Raw genomic sequence first — 13205 nt, 5'->3', positions numbered from 1 at the left:
AGTGGAACTCTATTTCCCACAGCCCTCTCGTTCTCCCATATACAAGCCCTGCTGGCCTTCAAAGCCAGACATTCTGGGAGCTCGTCTTGCCAGTGCAGGACCCCTGGGCTGAGGAGCCCAATGTGGAGCTCGGACCCCTCACTCCTTGGGGAGATTGTGGTTATCGTGCAGTTTGTGGGTGGCCCACCTGGGGGTATGGGTCTTGACTACACCACGTCTCCGTCCCCCACCCATCTCGTGGTTCCTTCTTTATATCTTTAGCAGTGGAAAATCTTTTCTGTTGGTCTTTAGGTTGTTCTCATCAATAGTTGCTCTGTAAATAGTTGTAATTTTGGTGTGTCCATGGGAGGAGGTGAGCTCAGGGCCTTACTACGCCACCATCTTGGCCACACCTCCCAAGTCAATGTTTTAGTGTTTTTGAAGTGAAAAAGATTGTTAGTGTGTACAGGGGAACATGGTGGGCTCTGATTGAGGGGCCGTCCTCCTTTTCCTTGGGCCTTCCCTTCGCGCTGTCCTTTGGGAACAGAATGCCTCTGGGAAATAGTGAAGGGATTTGCTAGGTGCAGGTGCTCAAAGAGATGGAGGAAGCTTTGTACTGGAAATGTGTTTGGTGTCATGGAAAAGTTTTGACCTAAGTTACAAAATGCAAGGTGTATTACCCCAAAGAGGACTGGCAAAATCACCAAGCTGGAAGGAGTCTTAGAAATTGATTAGTCCAAACCCTTGATTTTACTAAAGAGGAGACAGACTCCAGGAAGAGAAATGGCTTGCCCAAGTTTATAGTCATCCCTGAGGACATGGCCAAAACCAAATCTGTTGATTTCCGGGTATTATTTTTCCTGCTCCCCCTGCTGCAGTTCCCCTGCTTTCCACCACCGCTTCATTACTGACCTTTTCTGTGCTACCACGATTAGACTTCAGACTTAGAAATGTAGCCGTTTAATGCACAGAGTTTCTTTAAGCCATCAGAGGTGTGAATCAGCAAACTGTGACCCACAGCACTGGTCCAGGATCCTGTTTGTCTAGCAGAGGGAGAGAAGTTTAATTTCAGGAGCTCAACCTGGGTTCATATCCCAGCTCCACCACTGGGCTGGTGAAGGACGTGAGCTTCTCTGAACTTTGGTATCCTCATCATAGTAGGTAGTACCCAACTCTTAGACTCCTTAGGTGAGGATAAAATGGCTCAATGTTAGCCATTGTTATTGAGGCTCTGAGGGTAGTTAGAACTATTTCTGTGAAAAATCCTAAGGAAATAAAAAAATTCTCTCTATATAATATAGCAACAATCAGAAATCTTTCTTTGGTAGTCTTTTATGGGTCTAGTGTAGCCTATTTTTTTCTGTAGCTTTTCATCCAACAGGTATCTTAATTGCCTCAAAATATAACTACTCCTAATCTTTAAAATTTTTTCCCTATTTTTGTCTCTCTACTCAATAATTTTTATAGCTTTATTGAGGTATAATTGATATATAATAAACTCACATATTTAAAGTATACAATTTGATTAGTTTTGATATACACATGAAACCACCCCCCAAATCAAGATAATGAACATATGTACATCATCAGGAAAGTTTTCTTCTGCCCCTTGGTAATCCCACCATCCTACCCCTCCTGCTCCCTCCTGGCCCCTCCCAACCCTCCACACCCGTCCCCAGGCAAATGCTGATCTGCTAGAATTTTATATTATGCAATCATGCAGTATGTTTACTATTTGTTTGGCTTCTTTTACCCAGCATCATTATCATCCTGTTGATATGTGTACCAATAGTTCATTCCTTGTTACTGCTGATTACTCCAATAATATTTTCTTTGTTTACTCTTTACCCCTGTCTTGCTTAACTGGCCATGGTATGGAATGAAAACATATTTTAATGATTTTTAAATACTCCTTGATTAAATATCTGTGTTTCTCTTTCTTAGTTTTCATTTTGTTGTTATCCAGTATACTTAGTAAATAGTATATAGGAATTGTACGTTCCCTGAGAGCAACACCCATTATATTCTGGAGGCATATTTTAAAAAATTGATATCCATAAGCAATATTACTGTTTATTTATTTGAACACTGAGATGAACATTTTCTCCTGTCTTGTTGGCTCTCACTACAAAAAAAGCATCCTTCCATTGGCTTGACTCAATAAATTGATTGAATAAATTCAATTATATGAATATTTACACATAGTTTTCATTTTTATGGTGAAATATTTCTTCTGTTAATGTTATAGTCTTTTTTTGAAAATGTGGACAGTATGTTCTCAATTCCCTTGCAGCTGGAGCATAACATGAAATAAACTAAAAAAAATTGATACAGCAAAAGTAATACATTTGCAAGATAATAAGAGATCATTTGGGCAGCAAGTCCATTTTTGTAATGACTTTTTACCAACATCATAGTATCTCTCAACTGTTGACATTTCTGCATCTGAGAAGGGAGAAGATAAAAATTACCATTCAAAACGCCCGTTCAAGTTTGGCGAAAGGTTTAATTTCTTCACCTATCACAGTGTTACGAGCCCTGTGAACACTATAGATCAAACCTCAGTGCCAGAAGTGCAGAGACTCGGCAGTGGCGAGGGCAGAGTTTAGCCATAGGGAATCATAAAGAAAGCCAGAGAAAAGAAACTTCACCCATCCTGCACCTTAGACTTGTGTTCTGGGCGGTTGTCCTAGGAAGCCTGGGAATGCACTAATTTAAAACCTGAGCCCATAAATGGAGTTGTATATACTGACCTTAAAGATGCCGAAAGGATTCTAGGAGCAGATAAATTTTTATGTAACACGGTAAAAAGTCAGTTACTTTCTGTGCTGGAAGGTTAACTTGGAGGTGATCTGGTCCAGACTTTTATTTTGCTGGTGACCAGCCCAAGGTCACACAATAACTTAATGGCAGAACTGGGACTAGGTCTGGGATTTCTGAACCACACACTCATGCCCTCTCTGTGTTGCTGCTTCTGTTGTGTTGGGGCTGGTTTGTTGGTGTGTATGGTGCTGGAATGTGTCATTCGTTCTCTCTGAGCTGCTCCGTGTAGGGGTCCCTGTTCCCTGGGGCACCTCAGCCTGACGGGCTCTTCTTCCTGAGCATTCTGTCTTTGGGGGGTGGGTGTACTTTGGTGAATGGGGGGTTGTGCTTCTGGCTCTTATCAGTTATGTGAGATGTGACGTTTGGTTAATGGACAAACCCATGATTTTGATCATCAAATTACCCATTATCAACTAGTCTGGTAGAATCTTTATACTCAGGAAGGCCACAACTTTAAGTCTTGCAAGAGCTTGTGCTTTTTAAAGTTCCCTTCCCTCCCCTTCACATCTAAGTCTAGATGCTGTCCTGCCTCATCTTCCTCTGTCTGTGTTGCTTGTTCCTCTCTGCAATGTATCTTTTCCACAGATGGAATCCTAGTGGGGAGGGGAGCCAGCCGATAAAGACCATCCTCCTTCACTGAGAACCATGGCCTGGTCCAACCCCTTATTTACAGAGCTGGAAACACAGGCTAAGAAGTTATGGACTTGTATGCAATCTCACAGCAACAGATTTAAGATGATGGTTTAGCTCAGGCCACTGTAACAAAACACCACAGGCTGGGAGTCTTATCAGCAACAGCCACTTGTTCCTCACAGTTCTGGAGGATGGAAGTCCAAGATCATGGTGTCAGCATGGTCTGGTTCTGGTGAGGGCCCTCTTCCAGGCTGCGGACAGCTGACTTCTCACTGTGTCCTCACGTGGCAAAAAAAGAGCGAGCTAGCTCTCTCACGACGTCTCATGAGGGCAATAATCCCACTCAAGAGGGCTGCACCCTCATGACCTAATTACCTCCCAAAGACCTCACATCCAAATACCAACATACTGGGATTAAAATTTCAAATATGAAGTTTGGGGGGGCAGAAATATTCAGTCCATAACAGATGAAAACCTGAATCTCTTGCTCTGCTCAGGGTTTAAGTGCAGCAGGTCTCCCTCATTAGCATCTGTGATGTTGTCTAGCACGTGCTGGCAGCTGCAGCATCTCATAGGGGCAGGGCTGGCCTTGGAGGAGTTTCCTGGGAGAGGCCGTTGAGTGTAACTGCAGACTGTGCTGCGAAAGAGCTCTCTTTTATGAAGGAGCATCAACTACCTGTCTGTATCCCAGCTGATTTAGGAGAAAGATTGTGTTATTGGTCTTACGATCAACGGCAAACAGAGCGCTTTAGTTTCTTTCCGAGTGATTAGATGTAACCCCCATTCTCTCCAGTCCTAGCCCATTTTTTCTGATGCTTTAACGGCATATTATTTGCGTCTCTATTTAGCATGTGAGTCATTTCATTCTCTCCCGTATTGGTGGTTTACATGTTGATTGTGTGGAGATGGCTCACACAGGGGCCTCACAAGGACCCCACGGCCTAGGGTAGGAGGCACTTGGTAAACCCTTGGAGCATAAGGAAATCTACTTGATACCTTTAAGGTAATATTAGACCCATGCATTTTTTTTTTTTTTTTTTTTAGAAATTCACGTTCTTTTATTTATTTATTTATGACTGTGTTGGGTCTTCGTTTCTGTGCGAGGGCTTTCTCTAGTTGCGGCAAGCGGGGACCACTCTTCATCGCGGTGCGCGGGCCTCTCACCATCGCGGCCTCTCTTGTTGCGGAGCACAGGCTCCAGACGCGCAGGCTCAGTAGTTGTGGCTCACGGGCCCAGTTGCTCCGTGGCATGTGGGATCTTCCCAGACCAGGGCTCGAACCCGTGTGATCTTCCCAGACCAGGGCTCGAACCCGTGTCCCCTGCATTGGCAGGCAGATTCTCAACCACTGCGCCACCAGGGAAGCCCTAGACCCATGCATTTTAAAAGAGACTTCAAATAATTTAGCATCATAATTCTGTTCATCATCTTGGTAGTTCTGGTCGAAGTATCTGTGCTTATCCTCACTTATCAGAGTGAGAAACTGAAGTGAAGAAAGTGAGGGTGGCCGACTTCACGGTCAGGATTAGGAATAAGAAAGGGGCAACTTCTCATTCAGTCCGCGTCTGTACACACAAGACCAGAACAGAGACCCGGTTTTTCATTTCACAGAAGAATAGAAGACAACATTTGGGGGGAAGAACTCATGACTTTTAAAGTCAGTTGAGTCCTAAAACATATTGTTTTCAGTAAAATTATTTAATGTGGAAGGAATCTTGTCAAGCCTATAATCACATGCCACTTGTAACATGTAGCATGCAAGGGCACTTGCTTTTCTGAAACATACTCTTGAGAAAGATAATTTTAGAAGTTGGCTGCGCAGTTCCCGCCCCTAAGCCTGCTGTGTCTCCCAGTGCTGCTACCCAGGGGACTCCGTTGACTCATACAAGTGAAAACACTACCATCAAGATTTTAAAACATGTATATTACTATCCACATTTGCACAAAGAAAATCCCACCAGGCAGCCTGAGTTGGCTGACACGTTTCTAGTCTTTCGGTGCTTTTGTTTGTTATTTTAGGCACACTGATGATGAAAGGGCTTTTTCGTCTTCCCGTCTTACTTTTCACATTTCAGGAATCAATGTGTCCGACACAGACGTGGTTTAGATGGATTAAAGATTTAGATTTACATTTATGAATATGAGGAAGCCTTGGAACTTAACCTACACAGATGGGTATAGTCACACCATTGGACCAATTGTGCCTTTGAAGTTCTTTGCTAGTGCTGTTGACTTTCGCTTATTCATTGTATGTTGAATAGCACGGCTTCCTAGATTGTTAAAATAGTATTGATCTCAGTGTGCTCATTTTCAACTGCTCTTTTCCATAGTTGATTTTTGGCGGGCTTCTTTGGCATGATTAAAAGCTGACTTATTTATGGAATGCTGCTAATTGACGGATGTCAAACTCTATTACTGTGGCCGTGGGGTGAGGCAGGCTTCCCAACCTTTAGAATCCCAACTGGGAGATTTCCAGAACCGAGTGTGTGATTTTCCCATGGACGCTCTCCCAGCCACTCTCAGGCACATCCTGCCTTCTCCTGCTCACTCTTTACCATAACTAGAACTCGGGAAGCCACAGAAGCCCCTCTGTAATCCACAGAAGCCCCTCTGTAATCCTCACTCTCTAGGCCAAACTATCGAGAACAGCAGGGCATCAGATGACAGGAGAGGAGCCCTCAGACCTGGATTTAGCCTGAGGGATGTCGACGAGAACTATTTTCTGAATTGGACAAAGCAAGGTACTGTCTCTACTCTGTACCTGCAGTTGCTTCCCTGGATTTAGCTTTTATTTTTAGCACATTGTTATTGTCTATTTCTTTGATACTCAGGAAGGCTTGTCCAAGAGTGGTATTGTCACTGTGATTTCTTATGAAGGATGAGGGATTCAGGAGCCTGGGGAGGGTCTTTGTTCTCAATACCTCACTGGCAGCCTTTGGATGCTGGCAGCATATCTGCCAGGTTACCACTGGTGGCAGCCACGAACCTGTTGGAGAACCACCCGTGAGGACTAGCGCTTGCAGACAAGGCCATGTTACATCCTAGAAGAAGTAAAGGCTTGTGTTTCTTTCTCTTTTTCGAGCTTCGGTTTTGAAGTCAGAAAAATCCTGGCTCTACCACGTACCAGTTGGAGAGGTTTCTTAACACCTTTGAGCCTCATTTTCCCCATTTGTAAAATGGGGATGTTAATGCAGACATCCATGGCATCGCTGTGGGGATGGGAGGAGCTCACATGCAGAGCCGCTTGCTCAGTGTGAGGCGTGTGGTAGGCGTGTGGGTGATGACACTTCCCTTCCTCCTAACAGGGTATGTTAGCTGGACACACCCACCTGTCCTTTGCATACTTGTGGTTCACCTCCAGTAATTTTCCATGATGCTAATTCCCGTCCCACCCTGATCTCTAGGGAGTCTTGCCAGTGGTTCTGCCTTCCTGTCTCTTTCCTTTTCCATCACCAGCTAGAGATGACTGCCTTCTCAGGGCACATGATGTTTGGAACTGCTAAGGAGACGATGTACTTCCCAGAGCCAAGGATCTGAGTGTTAATGAGTTCTTTACTAGGAAAAGAGGAGGCGCTGGGTTGTCCTGTGGCTCTTAATTAACCTGCAGTTTGGCATCGCCAGGACCAGGCACTGAGGGGCCGGATGAATGGGGCCTCTGTGTGTAGATGAAAACACTGAGCGTTTCTCTCCAAGTTGCTGGAGTGAGAAGAACAAATTAGATTATTAATGATCATGTGGTAGTACGAGCCGACAGTCTATTTAGTTTCGCTGTTAAAACAAATGTGGTTTTGAATGATGTGGGCTTTTCCTCTTTTTATTTATTTGGCAAAGAATATTCATTACGGATATCAATAAAGACCACGTCGGTGATTCAGCCTCCAAAGCTGCCCCCTGCATGCTAAAAGGCAGAAAAGGACATTTAAGTGGTTGAGAATGAGAAGAGAGCCTGGAAGCCAAATTATGAACTCATTTCAACTCCTGGCCCGCAGACTCTGGAGGGTAACATTATTTGTTGTCAAGGAAGGAAACAACTCAGATTCGGGTCCAAGTGATTATTCGATCTTGGCATTGCTGCCTTTCTGCTAACTGCAGTTCCATTTCGACACAGATTAATTCGCCAGGCAGGGACGGAAGTGGCTTTTAGGAGAGGCATTGCCGCCGGGCCCCGGCTGGCCGGCCCACTCGCAGGAAAGTGGTGAGAGTGTGTGCACACGGATGGCCTCCCAACTTCTACAGCGACGCACCTCACACTTGTACTGACTTAGTGCCAATGCCGCAGAGAGAACCTTCAAACTTAACGGGAGGGAGGAACAAACATGTGACAGCCCCGCTCTAGCACCAGGAGGCCAACGCCGCCAAGCAGGGGGACTAGCTAGTGGTCGCAGACCTGAGCAGCTTATCAGTCTTTTCTTTGTCCTCGTATAACCACCCTGGGCCTTTTTTAATTCCTGCGTGTGAAAAGGGAACCATATAGTATTTTTTATTTTTTGCTATGACTTGAATTATAAAGACAAATGAGATGAAATCACAAACTCGGGAAAGACGACTCTGCGTGAATGAGTTGAAGGTAGCATTATTAACATCTACTTAACAGGGAGGCTCAGTCCTCTCCAGAGTATTTTCCTTGCCTTCGCTTCCCGGGTGTTTTGCTCGTACCTCTTCCCCATCCGCGTTGGTCTCCGTGGACCCAGGGGCGGCTCGGTGGGTTCCTGCGAGGCGGGGCGCGGGGCCGGGGCGGGGCAGGTACCGAGGGCGGTGCGCGCCCCCGGGGTTGGTGCGCGGGGGCGTCCGCGGGGGCGCGCGTCCCGGGGAGCTGGGCTCTCCAACTTCCCGGGGATTTGCTGTTTCGTAACATTTCAGTTCCTACGACCATTAAAAAAAAAAAAAAGTGCCGGCGCCGTGCGCGGTCCCCTGACCCCACCTGAGCTGCGGCTTCCCTGCGGAGGCAGCGCCCAGGCCCCAGCGGGCGGCGGGCACCCTGCTTCGCTGCGAGGTTTGCTTTTTGGGGTCTTTTACTAGCATGTGACTCTGCTTTGCTTTTACACACACTTCTACATGGCTCTCAGCATTTGTTTTAAACCTTGATTATCTGTGTGTGTGTGTGTTTTAACAAATATTTTGCATTTTACTCATTAAGATAGAAAGGGGAAAATACCATCCTGCTTTTTGGGGCAGGACTTTGGATGGATTGTATTTTATCTCCTAAATGATTTAAAATTTCGTAATTTAAGACATGGAAATTCACAAGGGCGACTCCTATTTTTATTTTATTTTATTTTTTGTATTTTAGATTCCTTTCCATTTCAAGGAGAGAAGTCAAGATATTATTACCCGGTGAAAAAATGATGTAGTTTCATCGTAACCTTCTTTTCCTATACTTCCAGGTAAGTGAGTCTGTTAATCATGAATTACTTAAGAAATGAACCTCTGTATGATCTGAGTTTATTCAGTATTGTGGCTATGTTTGAAATGTGCTAAATTTCATTTTACTTTCCATTAATAACAAATTACTATTTTAAGATATGGGTACTTTTTCAACGTAATACAATTACTTGGCTGCTTTGGAAAAACATTTTCTTTACTTGTAAAGCCTGTAATCGACATTTAACTATGCCAACTTCCTCAGAATTTGTCTCTTCACAGAGTGGCAAATGCCTGAAACCAGTAATGTAAACAGTTAGAAGAACTGCATAATTCTTTTAAAAAAAAGTTCACTTAAATAGGAACATTTGTTCTTTTGGAAGTTGTGACAAAATGTTAAGCTTTCTCAAATATTTAACTCATAATCAAAAGGGCATCATAATTTTCACCATGCTACAAAATAATTATTTAAATAAGATGTTTAGGAAATTGAAGGGGAACATCTTAGGGGAATACTTTCTAGAATTCTTGGAGAATAGTAGTACACTGATGGATTGTACGGTTGGTTTCAGACTGGGGACGCATGTAAATCTCGGGAACGTTGTTTTAGTTCAGCTGTTGTAACCAGTAATTTTGAATTTCTCGGCAATGTTATTTTATTACATCTGGCAATACTAAACTTTGAAAAAAACAAGAACCTCAGGGACATCATTAGTTGAAATGGAACAGCATGAGATGAGATGGGAAGTCGTATATGTGGTTCTTACCTTCAGCAGAGCAAAAGCCCTTTTTTAGTTTTCTCTGGACATGATTCTGGAGCCATAAAAATGAAAATAGGTAAGCTGTGCTCAGCCTTTGCATATCTTCAGGAAAACCCCTTCACCCTTCTCCTTCATTTAACAAACTTGTATAGAGGTTTTGTTCATGATTTTGTGTTTTTTGTTTTTACTTTTGTTACACTGATTAAGATAAAAGAGTGAAAGTCAAAACACAGGATGTGATTTTGGGTTAATGAACCACTTTGTACTCAAACAGTAGAGAATGAGGAGTTAAAGGCACTGTATCTGAGTCACCAGTAACGAAAAATAAAACCAACCTTGGCCAAAGTTAATAATCAAACAAAAATAGCTAAAGAATAATTCTTCACAAGTGCTTTTCTGAGTGGAAAGTCGAGTGGCTAAGAGGTCTAAGTGACTCAAGGCCAGCTTAAGGGTCATAATGGAATTCTTCTAATCTGAGGTCTTGCGATGTTTAATGTTTTTGAGAGTTACTTGGATGATGTAGAAGAGAGCAGTTCATTAGAACTCCATGATATTAAAGCCTTGAGGTAATAGTAGAAAAGAGCCAAAGTCAACTGTACAAAAGAGAGGAGTAATCAGAAGCCGATTAAGATGTTTATCCTCCAGGACGCAGCGGTGAGGGCGGCGGAGCTGGGTTTTGGCGGCGGCCTGTGGGCTGTGCATCCCGCTGCAGAGACTGGATATTGCCGGGGAGTCAGGCTCCAGCGGGGCAGTACGAGCTTGGGAAAGCCTTCGGTTTTCCGGGAACTGCTCCTTATAGACTGAGTCCTTTATAGACGCAGGGGACTTGAACGTCCCTCGGTAGCGGAGCTTCACCAGACCTGCGGGGAACAGCGGTGTCAACTGGGGAAAGAGTGTCTGGGGCGTTGGTCGGCAGGTGTGCCACCCCCGTGCACGGTGCTCATGGAGTCCCAGCCGGGAGAGGTGACTGATGCAGATGTTCACCAGCCCGAGGCCTTGCCAGGCTTGCCGGGGGGTCTCCTGGGGTCCCCCGCATCCCCCCGGAGCCTGTGCTGCTGCCGGTCCTTCTCAGTGAAGCGCTGCCCTCCGTGTTTGTGCCCCACTCCGCGCCCCGTGTCTCCACACTCTCCTTCCCACCAGCAGCTCTTCCTTCCTGGCCACCCCCCAGGGGGCGTTGACTGGTCCTTCAGCAGCAACCCGCCTGTGGGGCTTCCAGCACTCAGAAGCAGGGCCTGGCGCCTGGAGGCACCGAAGGAAGCAATGGATGGGTGAGCGGGTGCGTGGGAAAGGGAATAAGCGGGGACCCGGCCCTGCAGGAGCCACCGGCCCCTGGCCCTCACACCCTCCCGGGCTGGCGCCCGTCACTGCCCCGTCATCCCTGTTCCACGACGGCCTCCCGGGCGCCCCGCCCCTGCCCCCCCCTCCCCCCAGCAGGCCGCAGACCCGTCTGTTCTCACCTCTGTGATCCGCTTAGTTCCTCACCTGGCGTCTGAGGGGTACAAACTCTGTCTGTGGACGGATAACCCCGTCGTTCTCTGCAGCTCTGCAAGCCCGTGACGTGCGTGTACCAGCTCACGTAAAATGGTAGCTGATTCCGTTTTATGCTGGAACAAAGCATGTATTATAAGTAAATACTAATATAAAGCTATAATGGAGACACTTGGCAAGTTGCGCATTTTTGCAAAACTAGAGAATTCAGTAGAGCAGTTTGTGTTTTATAAAGCAGCCTTCTTTGGGACCTGTTTTAGACTCTCAAAATCTTTCCATTTAATGGAATGAGACGTAAAGTCTGTAGGCTTTTCATGAGTGTCAGCGTTTGCTGCTGCAATTTTAATTTATCCTCCTGAGCACAGTTTGCTTTCCGCAGATGAGGCTTCTCCGGGCCACACCAGGAGGGTCACGCTGGCACCAGCGTGGGTGTCCACTGGTGCACGGCTGCCAGTGGGCCGCCATCTCTCCCTGTTGATCGACACTTCCTTAGGCCTGGCTTTTGTCTTTTCTGCCCTGTTCCGGGGCCCTGCTCGTTGAGAGGCCGCTTCCATCCCGTTGGTTTCTTGCTTCAGCCTCTTAACGCCCGCGTCTTGTCCTGGCGGCCCCTCCCCTCCCTGCCTCCTCTGTCCTTTGCCCTCCAGACTGCGTTTCTTCTCTGGACTCAGCCCTGGAAAGCCTTTCCCGAGCCTTTGCCTGGCCTGGGGCTGGGCCTCTGTGCCCCACTGCCACCTCCCACCTTATTTCTCCATTGCTTACAGTTGTTTACCTGCTAGATGTCTGTCCTTTGGCTGCCATTATCCTCAAAGGGAGCACCGTCTCTACATTTGCAGCCTCTAGCGTGTTTGTTCATATTCACAAACAAATGTTGGGATGAATTTCCGGTTGTGAGTTTCGGTCTCAGTGTTATTGCTCCTCTCACTGTAGTTTGATAAGGCATCTTAACTCTCAGTTTAGTACCTAGGAAGTCAGATTATGGAGATGCGTGTGACCCGACACGCATCTCTCCAGCATCCGACACTCTGACCACTGCCCTTGAAACTCTCGCTCCCTTGGCTTATGTACGGTGACAATGAACTCTCCCTGGTTTTCTCCCTCTTTCTGTGGCTGATCCCTGTGGCCCCCTTTCCGGTCTCTTGTTCCCAGCGTTCCATCCTCTCTGCCCTCTCATTCTGTATTATCCACACAGTTTCCCCTGTGCTAAATGGTGAACTTCTGCTGACTTCACATTTGTGTCCCCAGGTCACGCTGCCGTCTGGCACCGTGGACTCTTGGCCATCTCTGCCACGTGTCCCGCCAGCACCCTGCACTCGTTACGTCCCCTCGGGCTCCCCCTCGGTCACCAGCCAGAGCCCCCCAAGTAAGTGACTTCCTTACTGTCACTCAGGGTGCTCACGCGATCCGTCGCGGGGTGCCTGCATCCCACCTACCCCTCTTCCTCGTGTGTCAGCCTGCACTTGGACTCCCCAGGCTGTCCTTACCTCGCCCCTTCACCTTCACCCCTACCCGCCCCCTGCGGCCACAGCGGCCCTTCTGAGGTACGTCATCTCTGCTCACGTTGCTCCTGTTCAGAGTCTCCCAGTGGCCTCCCAGCACCTCCAGGTGGCCTGCGCTCTGGTGCGCCAACCCTGAGGGCTCTCTGGCTTGACCTGGGGCCTTTGCTGGGTCCTCTCTCCGGGATGCCCTTCCGGGCTCATTGGCCGGGCCGGTTCCTACTCGTTCTGCATGACTTGGGGTCCCTTCCTCCAGGCCTCTCCCCCTGGGCTGACTTGCGGGTTAACCTCCCGATTTTTGGCACTTACTAAATGGTGTTATTCCATTTGATTTTCTTGCCTTTCTTTCCTGTTAACTAACCTGAGATGTCTGGAGGGTCCTGAGCCCCATCGGGACCACTTGACACCTTTGGTGCCTGGCATAGAGCACATGCTCAGCGGCATGAGCGGTTAGGTTAGGGGGTGAGTGTGGGCCGGCCGGGAGCGGCCCGCCTGCTCTTCTGACAAGGAGGGTGGATGCGTGGACGCGGAGCACCCAAGCTGTCGAGGGATTCAAACCAGCGTCTTTCTTCTCCCTTCTTCTCCTGATCTGTGCCTTCCCCTCTGAGAAGGGCTCTCATTCTTCCTGAGTAAAATCATGGGAGAAACTTAAGACAAAGGAGGATATG

At 47.0% G+C, this 13205-nt stretch overlaps 1 protein-coding gene across 9 annotated transcripts in view; it reads left to right on the top strand.

Moving 5' to 3' along the window:
• CSGALNACT1 (chondroitin sulfate N-acetylgalactosaminyltransferase 1) overlaps positions 1-13205 on the top strand; it is a 327171-nt gene that overhangs the window by 146857 nt on the left and 167109 nt on the right. For 4 of the 9 annotated variants that reach the window (XM_068531929.1, XM_068531930.1, XM_068531928.1 and 1 more), the window contains exon 2: positions 8725-8818. The gene's annotated coding sequence lies outside the window, so the exon portion shown is untranslated. Of the gene's footprint in view, positions 1-6096; positions 6176-7169; positions 8002-8237; positions 8428-8724; positions 8819-12286; positions 12405-13205 lie in introns of those variants that run through there. The other 5 variants (XM_068531927.1, XM_068531934.1, XM_068531935.1 and 2 more) reach the window with 4 other exon arrangements.

This window comes from Eschrichtius robustus, chromosome 21 (assembly GCF_028021215.1).
Source record: "Eschrichtius robustus isolate mEscRob2 chromosome 21, mEscRob2.pri, whole genome shotgun sequence".
Taxonomy (NCBI): Eukaryota; Metazoa; Chordata; class Mammalia; order Artiodactyla; family Eschrichtiidae; genus Eschrichtius; species Eschrichtius robustus.
This window is presented reverse-complemented; position numbering and strand designations above follow the sequence as displayed.